This window comes from Cornus florida, unplaced genomic scaffold (assembly GCF_030987335.1).
Source record: "Cornus florida cultivar Cherokee Brave unplaced genomic scaffold, ASM3098733v1 CherokeeBrave_3.0.0_Hap2_Chr09, whole genome shotgun sequence".
In the NCBI taxonomy this organism is placed as follows: Eukaryota; Viridiplantae; Streptophyta; class Magnoliopsida; order Cornales; family Cornaceae; genus Cornus; species Cornus florida.
In genome coordinates this window covers 1,657,058-1,673,198 of record NW_026775579.1, presented here as the reverse complement: position 1 = coordinate 1,673,198, position 16,141 = coordinate 1,657,058, and the positions used below count along the sequence as shown (strand labels likewise).

Here is a 16,141-nt window from a genome sequence, read left to right as displayed (position 1 = left end):
CAGCTAACCACCTTCCTGCATCCACCCTCTCGGCCATGCATGCATGCAGGCCCATGCATGCATGCCACCCCTCCCATCCCTCACCACTCAGCTCACCACCCTCCTACCAACCATCACAACCAACCATCACAACCAACCTCACCACCCCTCCACCCACTGCTCAAATTTCGAGCACTCGAAGACCCAGCTTCGAGTGCTCGAACTCCCCTTCCCACACCCTAGCCCCTCACCCAACTCTCTGCCCCCATTTCGAGCACTCGAAGTGGGCCTTCGAGTGCTCGAACCAAGCTCTCACTCTCCCTCTTTTAAACCCCGAAGCTACCATCACCCCACTTTTCATCTCTCTCTCTCTCTCGACCTTCCCCAACCACCTGCTCGACCCTCTCACACACCACACCAGCTTTTCTCTCTCTCCCACTCACAACCAAGTGCACAACCACCAGCATGCACCACACCTTGCATGCATGAACATCCAACACCCATCACCCTCTCGGCACTCCTCCACCCACCACCTTCAGCATCCACTTGCATAACCAACCCACCTCCATACCTCACCACCCCATCCTCTCACCTCCCTCTTCCTGCCTTCCTTCTTGCTCTCGGATACCCTGACATTCAGGTTTGTGTCCTCTTCCTTAGTTTTTCTTTTCCTTTGTTCATTCATGGTGTTTTACACGGAGGATGGGCTAGTAATGTTGGAGTTTGGTTTTGTTGGTGATTTGTTGTTGCTTTGTCAATGCTAGAGCTTGTTTCTTTGTTAAAAATTTTGGGTTTGCTCCTCCATCCCACTCACTTTCCTCTTCTCCTTTTTGTGGTGCACGCCAGGTGTTCGCTGAAATTCCTCAACCAAGTCCACCTCTCTAAATGTCTCGTGCCGGTCCTTCTCGCCCTCCTCGACCCTCTTCAGGTGCCCGTGCTGTCACTCGTGAGCGACCACGTGATCCTTGGGATCGCAAACACCTCAACTACGAACTCTCATTTCCGCTCACGGATGCCTTTGACATTCTACCCACAACTTCGTGGGCTGTGGCCGAATTGACTAACCGGCGTCTGCAACACATTTGCGCACCCCTTGCCAGGGTTGCCTACCCCCGTGTAGTGCGCCTCTTCTACCAGAATCTCCAGTGCCCTGAAGAGCCACCCATTTCTCTCACTACATCCATTGACGGCACCGCCTATGCTTTCACTATGACCGACATCATTCAGGTTTCTGGTTGCCCCATTGAGTGCCCCGATGACATTGTCAATCGTGAGAATCTCCCTTTATATGAGGAGCCGGATACATTAACTGTGGCGCAGATTGCCGCTGCCATTTGCCCTATTGACGATCCTACTCGGCCCCGGTCTTTTATCCGCAAGACCAATCTTCCGGAACGCCTATGGTTCATTGACACTGCCTTCAAGCACAATGTTTGCCCTTTGGTGCACAGCACCGAGCGTCGGGGCCTCTTTCTGCAAGCCTTATATGCCATGGACCAAGGCCAATGGTTCTCCATCCCAGAGCTCATTTGGTCCACCTTTATGAAGTTTTGGCATGATGCTCATAATGCACGGGCTCCGCGAGTTGAAAATCAGAAATTGCCTTTGCCGTTTTTCATCACTCGACTCCTTCAGCACAAGGGTTTCGTTGTTCCTCCCCACGAACCAAGAGGCGACAAAATTAAAATTTTTACCCAGCGCCGGTGGATCAATGTTCTGAGCCATTCTAGTACCCCTCCGCCTCCTGCCCCCCTGTTCATCCACGCTCCACCTCCTCCTCCTTCTGAGGCAGTTTCCACCGCCGCAGCCACTGCGAGGATAGAGCCTTCGGTCGACTCTCACCAGGACCAGGCTTTCATCCGGGCTTCCATTGCCGGTATTCATGCGCGACTAGATCGTTTTGAGCATTCTTTGTCCGCGTGCACTCAGGCTCTGTGTGAGTCTTCTTCACGTGCTGAGGAAGATCGTCGTCTTGCTGCTGAAGACCGCCGTGTCGCTGCTGAGGACCGTCGTTTGGCTTCCGCTGAACGGCGTAAGACTCAATCTCTCCTCCATTCCATCCTCGCCTGTTTACCTTCTGGCCAGTAGCTTGTTGCGCGTGTGGACCTTCTCTTTTGTTTCATCTGTAACTATTTCTCTTGTATATTTTGTTTTCCTTTTAAACTGTAAGAATTTGCTATGTATAGGTTGCTCTGGTCGACATGATCCCTGTACAGTTCTTTTTGTCATCATGTAAACTCTTTTTGCAATGCAAGTTCTTTATGTTCTGTTAACTTTCGATACATTCGTTTTCTGTCTTTATGCTTGTGCTATTAATGTGTTTGTGGTTGTTTCTTTTGGTTCTTCATATTGCTTTCCAGGTTGCGCAGTCCGGTTCAAGTTTGGGGGTTTTTGTCTCAAAATGCCATTCCCTCCCCCTGGGTATTGTTGTTCCTTTTATACTCGTTGTCATTTTTGTCTCTCACTTGCATCCATGTCCACATTGAGGACACTGTGTCGTTTAAGTTTGGGGGTGCATCAAGCATTCTTGGCATATTTTTGGTTCCATAATTTTTGCTAAGCAATGATAGTATAACTTGACACTTGTCGGAGATGAAACATATGTTTAATACCTTGTGTATAGAAGCAATTGAAAAATTTTGAAAATAAAGAAAAATTTGAGTTGAAATGATCATGTAAATACAATGTAGTCTGTATAAATGCCTCAATTAGATTCTTGCTGGATTTACACTCTTATAAGCTTCACAATGCACAGATGCACATTGGAAACTTAACTGTGAGGCATGCAACTTGATTGACCTTGACCTTGGCCTAGTTAATCTGATTTGATGAACCTGATAGATGGATACCTTTGGCATGTTTATTCAAAAAAAAAAAAAAAAAAAAAAAAAAAATGTGAAAAAAAAAAAAATGACCAGTTGACGTTCGTAGCCTTTCCAGCTCGAGCTATTAAGCCCTAGGAGTGTCTCTACACTTAGCACCCTAAAGCCATCTGGTTTGGGAGTTGTTGGCCTAACGCTTGCTACAAGGGTTGGTTAGAAAGCTTAAGGGACTTAAACATTGCACGGTCATTCAAAAAAAAATTAAACTAGTAATAAACATGGTTCGTTGGAGTTCGTAGCCTTTCCAACTTGAGCTATTAAGCCCTATGGAGTGTCTCTACACTTAGCACCCTAAAGCCATCTGGTTTGGGAGTTGTTGGCCTAACGCTTGCTACAAGGGTTGGTTAGAAAGCTTAAGGGACTTCAGCATTGCACAACCATTCTATGTTTCGCTTATGTGTTGAAATAAATTGTTAACAAGCAACAAAAGTTGTCTTGAAAATAAAATCATGCCTTAGGGACTTCATGTAAAAGGGAATTCATTGACTTGAAAACTTGTACCTTGGAATTGGAAAAGAAAGTAAAAGCCGCATGTTGAGAATCCAATTCACTTTCACTGAAGCGAGAGTTGATTTCCATTCAAGAGATGATAATTGAGTTATTTATATAGACTTTGATGTTGATGCATGAATGTAGAAATGTATGTAGCCAATTTTTGTATCAATGCTTCATATATGCAAGGTAGTTTTCCCAATGACCCCATCTCCAGTTTTTGTCTGTTTCAAGTTGTATTTGAGCTATGTTTCTATCTCATTTTACCATGGAGGATATTTTTGTAGTAGCATGCCCATGGTTGTCTTTTCTTTATGTTTTTCATTGTAGTTTTGCTAAGGGACTAGCAAAATGTAAGTTTGGGGGTGTGATAAGCGCCGAATAATGTATATTCAAGCGCCCTAAATTACATTAACAAAGTCCAGTTATTAATTATTTTATGTAGATTAACTCCAATTCTATGTTTTTATGCATTTTCAGGTTCATTGGCCAAAATGGAACAAGAATAAGGCCTTGTGGAGTCTTGAGCAACAAAAGGGTGCCAATGCTGAATTCTGGCAGCAGTAGAGCCTGGTCTTTGCTTGCCATTTTGACCTTCCAAACTCGAGAACTGGACTTCCCTCATAACATGAAAGATTTAGAACTCTGAATTAGCTTTCCAAATCTTCAAGTGGTTCATCATTCGGAGTTCGGAGCAGAGAGTTATGATCTTCACAACAGAGGTGCGCAGAACTGCCTGGCAGCACTGATGTACTGCCTTTCTCCCCATTTTCGACCAACCAGACTTGAGATTTGGGTCTTCATCAAAACATGAAGTTTTTAAAGCACTGAATCAGATCTCCAAAGCTTCAAACAGATCGTCATTCGGAGTTCGGGGCACAAAGTTATAGCAGTTTTCCCAAAATAGGTCAGCACTGAGCAAGAGGAGCATGTTGCACATTGCACTAAGTTAGAGTGCTCGAAGTCACCAAGCGTGCGCTCGAAAATCAGGCAGAATGCCCTTCGGAAATGGCTCATTTCAGCCCACTTGCACATTGGTTTCCTCAATGCCATCTTCCCTCTTTATGAAGTGGTTGGAGGTGTTCCTTGGAGGAGAGAGGGTATGGTTGGAGCATAAAAGGCTACCCAAAGGCCACATATATCATTAAGCTTTATCTTGAGCAAGAGAAAGGAGAGAGAAGAGAGCAAGGAGAGGGTGTTCTTGAGTGCTACAGTAGGAGCTCGAAAATGGAGATGAGGATGATGCTTCTTCCTTCTTCTAGCTCACCAATGGGTAACTAAACCTCATCTAGGGAGGTGATGAAACCCCTCCCTTGTAAGCATGTGTTAGTATAGTTTATTTTTGGGGATTACAATGTATTTTTGATAGTCTTTCCATGGTCAAGAGCCTCATTTTTGTTGTAATGAATGTTGAATGTTTTAAATGATTATTGTGAGTTATTCATCTTGTCTTGGATGGTTGCCTTTCTTAATCATATTGCTTGCACTTCCATGGTGACAATGGAAGTTAGATCATGGAATGGTTTTAATGGCATGGAGTTGGAGAACCTAGATAGTTCATGGCTTAGGGTTTCCCTTTGATGGGCTATACTTGATTCTTAGCTTTATGTGCATTCACCATTTAAATTAGGGCTTGATAATCCTTGGCTTAGTAAGCATGTTCTAAGCTACATTTTAGTTTAGGTAGTTGATCATGTGAACCTTTGATGGTTTATTCTTGCCTTTCTAATTAAATGAACTTCTTAAGGATATTATAGCAACCTAGTATTGTTATGTATCATGACTATCATATATGTTGTTTTCCCCTTAAATTAATCTTAACCTAGCATGTGTAGAGGGATGGAGGTGGATTCATTTCCCTAGCCTTCTTTACTTGTACTCACTCCCTTGAATTCTTGCAATTTACTGTTTTATGCACTTTTAATTTCCTAGCTTAAGTGACATCCAACAAAACCTCTATACACCCTTCATCATTCTAAGAATGATTCTAGACATTTAGGTTGTATTAGACTAGCGTAGTCCCTGTGGTTCGACTTACCCGACCAATAGCCCTATTTTACAATGATTCGTGCTATTGCGAAGGTTGATGTTAATTGACCAACCGATCATTTGCTATATTGGGTTTAGACCTACTATGTATGTTTATATGATGGTGTTTTTTTGTATGTTTTTTGTGTAAGAATTATGTGTATGATGATGTATGATATTAAATGATATATGAAGCCATATATATTTAGAAATGAACGTTACTAGTTTTGCAGTGTGAACATTACTACATGAAGCCATATATATGTAATAACCCGGATTTTCACGGATAATTTTTTCCGTTGTCTTTTCCTTTTTGGGTTCAGTTTTTCATCACTTGATGTCGTCTCGAGTGCTCTGGAATGATTTCCGAGACTCTTTTCCCTGGATTGACAACTTCCTTTGGGGATTGTGTTATTTCCATAATTTATTTTTCCGAACACTATTCACATTTTGTCTTTTTCTCGTTTATCCTTTTTCCTTTCACAACCTCACTTTTTGTGCTCGGATTTGATTCCGGTTTTTTATGCATTCATGATATTTGATTTCCATGATAGTGGTATTTTTACTTTTCTAGAAAAGCATGTTGATTGCTTACTTCCTTCATAAAGGGGCATTAATACATACTTTAGTGTAATTCTTCTTAACTTGTGGGGTTTTAGTGTAATTAAATAAAGTAATAATTTTTCATCTTGGGAACCATTTTGCAATTAAATTTGGAAGATATTTTCAAAAAGGACCTTTTTGTAATTTTTAAAAAGTGTGATAAGTGTCACACTCTCATTGGTCCACTTGTTGACATTTGTGTGGAAACACTTTGATGCATTGGATGATGACATTTGGAGGGTGAGGATTCACCCACTTGTTAGCCTAGGATTGGTGCACTTGTTGGCTTGGATGGTTGACAAGTGTAGGTGTGCGATTAAGCCTAGGAAGGAGCCATGGATTGGTGACAAGTGTAGGTTCACAATTTAGTCTTGCAAATATCTTTGGGCCACTTTGGGATTATGGTTTTAAAGGAGGGTTTTTGTGCAATTAACCATAGATGTGTGTGTTGACCATGGTGTAGGATCACATAGTGAGTAGAGGATTTCTATTTCCTCCACTCACACATTTTCACATTTCATCTCTTTCTTCCTCACCACAAAACCCTAGCCTCCATGGATGAAGCTTGAAGCTTTAGGCATTGACCTTGATCTTTGAGGCCCTTCCACTTTCTTTAGACCATAAAGCTTGGAATACTTTTTGTTCCCCTTATCCTCCTCTTCAAAACCCTTGAAGGATCTAGCCTAACTCCTAGTTTTGCTTTGGTATCTAGGGATTCAATTCTCTAGTTAGGTATTGATCTATTATTTTGAAGTATTTTTATGTCATTATTGAGTGTTTTACATGCATAGAAGAGAATGACTTGTATTATGCCCTTAAACTATTTTAACTTGAAATAAATCTTGTCAAATTAAATATATAATATGAAAATATAATTAATTAGCTTCCGTTTCGTTTTTGTTTCACGTAATTTGGATTTAAAATGAATTAGTTATGAATTTTTGAAGTTGCAAGCTAGTTGTTGGAAATTTAAATCTTTTCTTATCCGGTCCGGAAATGAATTTTTATATGGAGCTGTGGTGCTTCAATTACCTTGACATTTTTACTGGAACTTTCCCCATGGATTTTACACTACTCAGAATGTTTTCATGATTTTAGAGCATTTCTAAATTTTTTTAAAAATCTGAGACTATCTGTTGTCCATGTGTTTATTGCAGCTGGAAAACATATTTTTAGATAATTTATTTCACTAACCTTTTGACATTGGATCATGGCTTAAATTTTCAGTTTTACACTCTCATATGTTTACTTCTAAAATAAATTAGGTTTGCCTAATTTGGATGTCAAATGAATTTTTCATGAATTTTCAAAGTTGGAAGCTACAGGCTGAAAATGTGTTTTCTGGGCAGAATTTGTTTCAAAGTTGTGGGTCAAAACTGTTTCAATTGAGAAAATATTTTGTTGAAATAAATTGATATTATCAAATTACAGTGTTTAAGCTTTCATTGGGCTTTGGATTCATTCAATTTGGATTAGAATTGAATTTTTTATGAATTTCCCAAGTTGAAGGTAACAAGCTGAAATATCTGTCTTGCGGATCAAAAATTTAAGGCGATTTCATTTCGGTGGTAATTGGGATTTTCATTCCAATTGAGGTAGGAAATGTTTTAGGATTTATATGTGTTGTATTGAGTGTTTTTCATGATTATACAACTTATATGTATGCCTTGTATCAAATTTAGAAAGTTGGTAATTTTTATTTCTTTGTATAAGATTTAAAATTCATGATGATATATAACTTTGATTTGAATTGTGGCATGCTAGAAAATTATGTTTTAATATATTTGTTAACATACATTAAATTGGTATTGATTGAATAAAAATTACATATTTTATTTAATATTTATCTTTTGTGAAAGATTAAATCCCATGGCCGTACCTTGCATGAAATTGACTTGTGATATGCTTTTAAATTATGTTTTGGCATGTTGTTTAACATACTTTAATTTGACAGCATTTGGATAAGTATGAAAATCTAGAGATTTTAATTAAAATGATTAATTAAAATCTAATTAAGGGTTCCATTGGCCTAATTAAGTGTTTAACTTGATATTTGTGATAACTATAGCCTATGTTCTAGCATATGTTAATTTGGAACCATTTGATGTTGTTTTAGAAGTTAGGGATTTGATTATCATGATTTAATTAAATTCCACTTTGTTGTTCTTATGGCCTAATCGAGTTTTGATGTGGTGTATGTAATGACCATGCTATATTGTTTATCATGTATTAATTAGAGACCATTTGATTGAGATTTGAAACCTAGGGAATGTAATTAGTTTATAGATTAAATTCCGTTTCTATGGTATTATTAATTAACTCATGTATTTGACATTGATAGTATGTTTAAAGCATGATTTTTGACTTATAATGAATTTATGAGTTTATGTTTTCAATATTGGATTATATTGTTATAGCGTGTAACGAATCACACTTTGAAGATTCGACATTGTCATCCTATAGTAGTTGTGAATTTAGAGCATGTGTTGTGTGGATACAATTTACTTGTGCATGGAAGGTGACTTAGTGCATTATATAAATTACGTATAAGTTGTGAACTTATTTGATTATTTTGGAGTCTTGGGACATTGTTACTGTGATATGGCTAAAGTTCGGTTTTAGTGCGGGAGGTATGAGTTCTCCCCAATTGAGATAGTACGCACTAGGGTGGTCTTCCCAACGGGTTAATGCCTGAAATAACCAATTTGTTCTTGGTTTAGTCCGAGACGTGATGTCCAAGTCTTCCACTATTTGTTTTCGCATTCAATTCCAAGTTATCAATCATGTTTATATTGTGACTGTGGTTTTGGCTATTGGCGATTTGATGTTGTTAAGTACATCCATACTAAATTGCTATATTTAGTTTATTTAGCATTTAGATTTCAAGTTTATAACTTTGAGAATCTATATCTAGTTGCTTTGTGTAAGTATGTTTCTATCTAGTTGCTTTGTGTAAGGATGTTTCTAACTAGTTGCTTTGTGTAAGCATGTTATATCTTATTGCTATGTGTAGTATGCTCTTGTGTTGTTGAAATTGCATAAAAGATGTGTTTTATGCTAGAAATGATCTTAGGTAGTTAGGATGCTCCCTGAGTCTCACCTTTGACATAGACGTTAGGTGGAATGAACTACAATGATTAAATCATGTACACTTGTAAAATGTAGGTCGATGCATGCTCATTTCCTACGAGTAGCTTTATGTTACTCACCTTTACGATACTGGGGCATATTTCAGGTACAGGATACAAGATTGGAGATTGCAATTGCTTGGGTATTTGCTGAGTTAAGCTTCTTTAGAAACATTCTTGTTCACATGCAAGTATTAGCATGTTCATGATTTGTCTATGAAATGTAATTTTTCTAACTTGGAGGTCTGACATGTCAAATGTTGTAAATGAGTTGTAATAAGGCCATGGGCCATTGTAGCATATTTAAAATACCATTTTACACTTGCGTGTATGTTCACATCATCACACAATAGCATATATTGCAATTTGATCATGCCATGGGGAGTCATTTTGATGCCTTAGGGATGACGTACATCTCTAGTGGCCACTTAGTTTACTTCGTTTCCGCATTTCGGATCCGTTATCTGGTCATTCTTTTAGTTCATCACAGGACACATTGGGTTGAAAAATCTAGGGTCGTCACAATATATGTATAAAATCACATTACTATATATATGCATGGGGGTAGTGTGAATAAAAAATTATGAATAAGAATAATATTAGACGAGTGATGAGAAAAAAGGAAAGAAAAATTCGCAGTCACTCTAAAAACTCTACCATTAAACTTATCATAATTGTAGTCTCTCTCAATAAGCAATAAATATGAAGCCATATATATGATCGACCAAATTTAAACACTCCCCTTTGCACAACAGTCTGTATGTTACTTAAAGGATAAAATATGTATCAATCGAACACTAAGAGCAACAATGGACTCTTCGCTTAGGTGTTGGCAAATGTTGACCCTTTGTCCTGGGTTCGACTCTCAGTACCGTCAAGTGACTCCAAATCGGAAAAAAGGTATTCTAAAATACGTCCTTTTTATTTTTATTTTTTTGGTTTTTTTTGTAGAAAACATGACAAGGTAGGACAAAAATAAACTAATGTGTAGAAAACATTCCTGCATTGTTTTACCTACATGGATGAAAGACATGAATCATTGACCCTTTGCCCTGGGTTCCAGTCTCAGTATCCTTGGCTGGCAACCTCTAAAAAGAGGTATTTAATACCTCCTTTTTGTTTTATTTTTTTGGTAAATGAAAGGCAAGAATATAAGTTCATAAACATATATAACTTATATCAATTCAAAAAACATATGTCCAAAATTATTTTCTTCAAATTTAGATATAAAATTTTATGAAATATAAAATTAAGAATATATATTTAGGATATGAGACTAACAAGACAACTACTTCATTCTGCCTGAAAATACGCATATGTATTGTACACAACATCCCAATAATTACGTAAGAAAATAGAAGAAGTACGTACATAAAATCTCAACTACTATAAACATAAAATCAATTTAATTTGTATTATCAATCCTAAGAACTGGGGTAGTTAAATATTTATTGATGGATTGGCTTATAAACATAAATCGGTTCAACCACCAGTCCCACCCACAGTGCCACGACTTGTGCTATAAATATATGTGCTGAGTATTGTTCCAAGCACCCATAAACATCATGTCTTCCTCTAAGCCAAGCAGCAGTGGCGCACTACCAAATCACAGACCAAGCAGACCTAGCCCCAATTACCCCACTTTCACTCCTTTCTCTGGTCGTCAAGCACCCTCTGGTCCAGATCCTCCCCCTACGCTGCAAGACCTGATCATGCAAATTGACAATTATGGGATTGACCTCACTCGCCTCTAGAGATTGGTGATGAGGATGGAACGGCACTTGAGGAGGCTTTAAGAGCCATGCAACTCCAAGTCTGACGACGACATCATCGAAGTTCTCAACTTTTCTGACGCCATAAGTGACGATGGAACTTAAGGAACCACGAAGGATTTGGGAGGACCCTTTCTGCCTGGTTGTGAAGGAATGTTTTGGAGGGGGGTGGGTGTCCTTTTGTATGTGCGGAAGTTAGGTGTGACACAGTTTTTGGAAGGTTTGCAACCTGTGTTGCTGGGTTTGGTTTGGACCTTGTATGTCTGTTTATATTATGGTGTTTCTTTTGTCTGTAAGAAATATGTGTGTATGATGTCTGATGTTGAACGAAATATGAAGCCATATATATTTTATTTTGACCTAAAAATATATATATATGCATGGGGCAGTGTTCAGAAAAATAAAACAAATAATTAAATTCTGTTGTCCAAGTGGAAAAAGGAAAGAGAAATGACACATACGACTTAAATTCTGACGAAACTACCATAAATGGGGAGTTAAATGACGACTACTTCCCAAGAAAAAGGATAAAAAATGGGTGTCAATTCGCAGTGACTCCAAATCCCATCCCATTAGGGTACAACAGTTGAGAAGGACATTTGACAATTTATTGAAGTATGAATTTGGATTACTACAAATTAGGTAATCTTTTGTGGATTGATTGATTAGGTCTAGCTCTTTATTTTGGACTATTAATTCCTATTAAATATGATAAACAATATATATATAATTCATAAACAATATATATAAGTCATTTTTATGATACGGGACCAACAAGGCAACTATATAAATCTTCCTTAGAATATATATTATGCATTACATCCCAATAAATATGTACTTTAATTAATATAATTCGTAGTAAGTATCCCAACATAATCCCAGACCAAATCCCTTGAAGGTAATCAATATAGATTTGCAACAGATATAGATCAGTCTGAAATAAAAACTTTAGACATATAGTAGTCTACTTAATACATCATAATTCCCAACAACCCCAACAAAATTTCACTTTCTTTTGGAAGCACCACTCCTTGGTGGTGGAATTTGAAAGTCATCATCTCTAGAGTCAAAAAAATCTGACAAATCTGAATCCGATTTTAGGTTCGGCTCAATCATAATTTAATTCACATGGTTGTATCAAGCATTAAATCAAGTTGTAATATGGTATTTAAATAGGCCTTAACATGTACTCTAATATAGATTAAATTGAGGGCATTTGGAATTGTTTAAAAATCTAGAGAAAATTAATTAATTAGCTTGATTAATTTTGTTTTAGGTGTTTTAATCACTTAACTTGTCATTTGATGTTATATATATAATACAATGACATGTCTTTCAATATATATTAAATTGAGGTTATCTGGATTAACTTGGAATTTAGAGAATTTAACTATTTATGTTTAATTAAATTATATTTTATTACTCCATGGATTTAATTGCATTTTGGAAGTTGTTTCTATATTTAAATCATGGATTTGGATTTGATGTATGTTTACTTGATTACTTTTGAATATTGGATAACATAGTTGTTACTTTTATATTCATGAGAATATGTTTTTCCTTATTGAATATATTGTTGCTATGTGTAAAGATTTGCACACTTTGTATTTGACATCTTACATGCCATAGTAGTTGTGAATTTTGAGCATGTATTGTATAAGTTTCCAAATTTTGGATTGTGCTTGGTAAATAGTTGATATCTTGTATATACATGTTAATATATATACATTGTTGCACAATTTGTTGATTTTGGAAACTTGGGGATGTCGTTGTTTGGCTACGGCTAGGACTTGGTTCTAGTACGGTGGATTGTCCCTCTATATAGTCTAGTGTGCACATAGGGAGGTTACCTATGGGCTAGTAACCCTAAAGTAACTATGTTGTCGGTCTGATCCGGCGTGACATCCTAGTATTCACTTTGTTTGATTTCATATTTCATTTCAAGTTGATAACTTGATGATATCGTAACTTGTTGTTCCTTATTTGATTTCCTATTTTGAGCTTAAGATGTAGCTTTGTGAAAGCATGCTTCATGCATTGTATTGGAAGTTCCATTATTGGTTAAATTGCATCGATATCATAATTTGTGTTTTGATGTTCAAATGTAGTTTAGGAATGACCTTATAGATTCATTTTGAACATAGACGTTAGTTAGCATGACCCACACTTGTTGTTTTTGTATTTTGGATTTCAAGTTGAAGACTTTGAGAATCTATATCTTATTGCCTTGTATAACATGTTTCCATGTTGTTTGAATTGCATGAACAATGTGATTATGATATAAATGATCTAGGTAGCTTAGGATGCTCCCTGGGTCTCATCTTGACATAGACATTAGGTGGCATAAGCCCCTTTAACATGTTTCACCAAAAGGTAATAAAATTGTAAAATGCTAGGTCGATGCATGCTCATCTCCTACGAGTAGCTTTATGTTACTCACCCCTACGATACTGGGGCATATTTCAGGTACATGACTCAGGATTTGAAGATTCCATTGCTCCTTGGATGGCTTACAGTTTCTAAGTTTCTATTTTATGCAAGTGTTAGCATAAGATGCCTCTTTGTAGCCCTTTTTGTTTAAACTTGTATTCGTTGATTCGTATATGTAAAGTGTACGTAAGTGCACTCTTTTCAATATATTTAACATGTATGAGATGAGGCCGGAGGCCAATGACATGTATCTCATTTTCTATGCACTTTTGTTTTCAAAGTTTATTATGAAAATTTTGGAAAATGTTAAGTCATTGCTTTATAACTTTCGCATCGGGTGTTGGAATTTCATATCTTTTCTGCCCGAACTCAGAATTAGACGATTCTTGAGTCTAATTTTGTTTTTTTTTTTTTGTTGTCCTTCCAATGGTTTGCACGGTGGCACCCTTTTTAGTGAGAAATGACCATTTTGCCCTTAGTTCATCTCTTTTCGGGTTAGGCATTCTTGCTTCATTTACTTAGCTCATTTGAGTTCCGTGGCTTCATGGAGAGTCATTTTGGGGCCTTAGGGATGACGTACATCTCTTGAGGTCATTTGGCTTCTTTCGCTTCTGCATTTTGGGTCCGTTATCGGGTCAACTTCTGATTCATCACTAACGTACCGGGTTGAGAAATCTGGGTCGTTACAGGTGGTATCAGAGCTCCTAGGTTTGAATACCTTGGACGACAGGTTTTGGGTGCATATCATGCTTATGTTGCCATGCTCTATATGTTTATATGCTTCATGATAACTTGTTTTGCTTTGATAACATGTTTATGTGCTTACGTGCTACATGTGGTATGCTGTTTGTTTAGCATGATTTAATTATTATGTAAAGAGCATGACATATGATGTATTCTAGATCAGATTTGTATATGCATAACTATATTGCATATTTGGCATGACACGAGATTAGTCATTGAGGCTTGAGTTGAGGTTGATGGTGATTGTAGTCACGGTTGCATTGCAGTTTAGGTTGTTGTTGACTTAGAGTTGGTTTTGAGGTAGGTGGAGAGACATCTTTTGTTTAGGCTTTCGTGGGGTGAGACATTAGGCACAACCGTAGTACTGGATTTGTTGATTTTAGGCCATGGTTAGGTTTTGGACCTTTTGGGATCCTTGGTTATTTTGGAAGGTTCCTTTAAGATTGTAATTTTCATGGGCGGGTACGTTATGGGCGGGTGCATGGCACTGTCATGCTACCGTACTGGCAAGCTACGAGTGTAGTTCAGATGGAATCAAGGTTGGTTTTCGTTTTGATAGGCGTTGTCCTTTTGATAGATGATGATGATGGTTATTTTGGAGATCATTCGTGGTGATTGATTTGGTTGTTGTTGGTATGGTTATAGTTGCCATTTTCTTTGAGTTCTCCTTGCGCGATGACGCTTTTGGGGTTAAATCGATTAATAGATGCTTCAGGTAGAGAGAGCATTGCATTGTTAGTGTCACTTATAGTGTCACCCTTAGATTCAGAGATGGATTGTAGGAGTCTTACCATTGTGGTAAGGGCTCACGTTTGTTTTGAGACAGGTTGTTGTTGCATTAGTTTTTGGAGTCAGTGTATGGCTAGGACTGGTCCTTCCTTTTTACCTAGGCACTCTAGGACACGATGTCCATAAGATTCATTGTTGCATCACTTTTATTTTCTGTAATTTCATTTACTACCATGTTAGTAGTATAATTTATGATATTATGATGCATGAGTAGGTGGAGGTCTATCCACGTTTGCCTTCTTGTTGTGTGGCAATAGCATGCATTTCTTATATACTTCGAGATGCCATGTTGTTACTGCGCTTTAATGACATGCTTTTGTGTTTATGTGGAGACGTGCAGCATGTGCTTTTGATTTTCATCTATGTAAGTGGATTTTCTTTCTGGTAGTTGCATTCCTTGTCATATGCATGACTTTCAGGTTTGGTTTTCCCATTCGTTTCCCTTGGTCGCACGTAGTCTGTATGCGGGTTTCCACAATGGTTTTGTGCTGGTTCATGTTAGGGACTTCACAAGGAGTGAGTCTCTTCCCTCCGTTTCGTTGTGCACTGTTTTGGGGTTGGTTGGTCCATGAGGATCATCGTTGTTGTCTTGAGTCCTTGGTGAGGATTTGATAGATTTTGGTCGACTTACTTCCATGTAGGGGGTGAAGTCGTTGACTTTGTTGTCTTTCATTTCAGACATATTTGTTTTAATTTAATTGTTTGTTATAATTGTCGTTGACTTTGTTGTCCTTTTAAGGACTGGTGGTCCCCTTTCTTTCGTGTCTTCCCTTGGGGAGTTCCTGCCATGGTTATTGATGGTTGTGGTGCTCAAGTGAGTTAATTGGTGTGACATCATTTTACGGAGACTTATATCCATATCTTTGAGGATTGTTTGATTCGTGAGGTGAGCTCGATGCTCTTTTGAGAATGTCTTTTGGAGACTTGTTCCAGTTTTGGAGGCGTGGATGTGGTTGACTCTTAGGAGGAGTTTTGGAGGATCGTTGTTGGATATGGCTTCCTTATGCAGTTTTCTCGTCCTAGTTATGGCTAGACATAGTTTTGAGGAATTGTAGTTCCAGTGATTGATTGTGAATTGAAATTAAAGGATTTTGATTTAGCTTGGTGATGCCAAGTACGTTTTTGAGAGATTCGTTTTGTGACTTTAGTTGTCAGGACTTGATGTGTGTACCACTTAGTGGACTTGTATTTCGAGGATTTGGTCACCCGTAGTAGGGATTGTGATCCGATGTTTGATTTCGGTGTGGTTTCGTAGTTGATCTATTTCAGGATGATATCTGGGATTTCGGAGATG

The 16,141-nt window shown here is 37.8% G+C and overlaps 1 long non-coding RNA gene across 1 annotated transcript; it reads left to right on the top strand.

Annotated features, from left to right (window-relative positions):
- The first annotated feature begins 7,463 nt into the window (after nt 1–7,463).
- Nucleotides 7,464–13,576, top strand: LOC132273221 (uncharacterized). The gene is made up of 2 exons (XR_009470052.1): nt 7,464–7,579; nt 13,351–13,576. It is a non-coding gene; the product is annotated as an uncharacterized LOC132273221 (long non-coding RNA).
- Nucleotides 13,577–16,141: the final 2,565 nt, after the last annotated feature.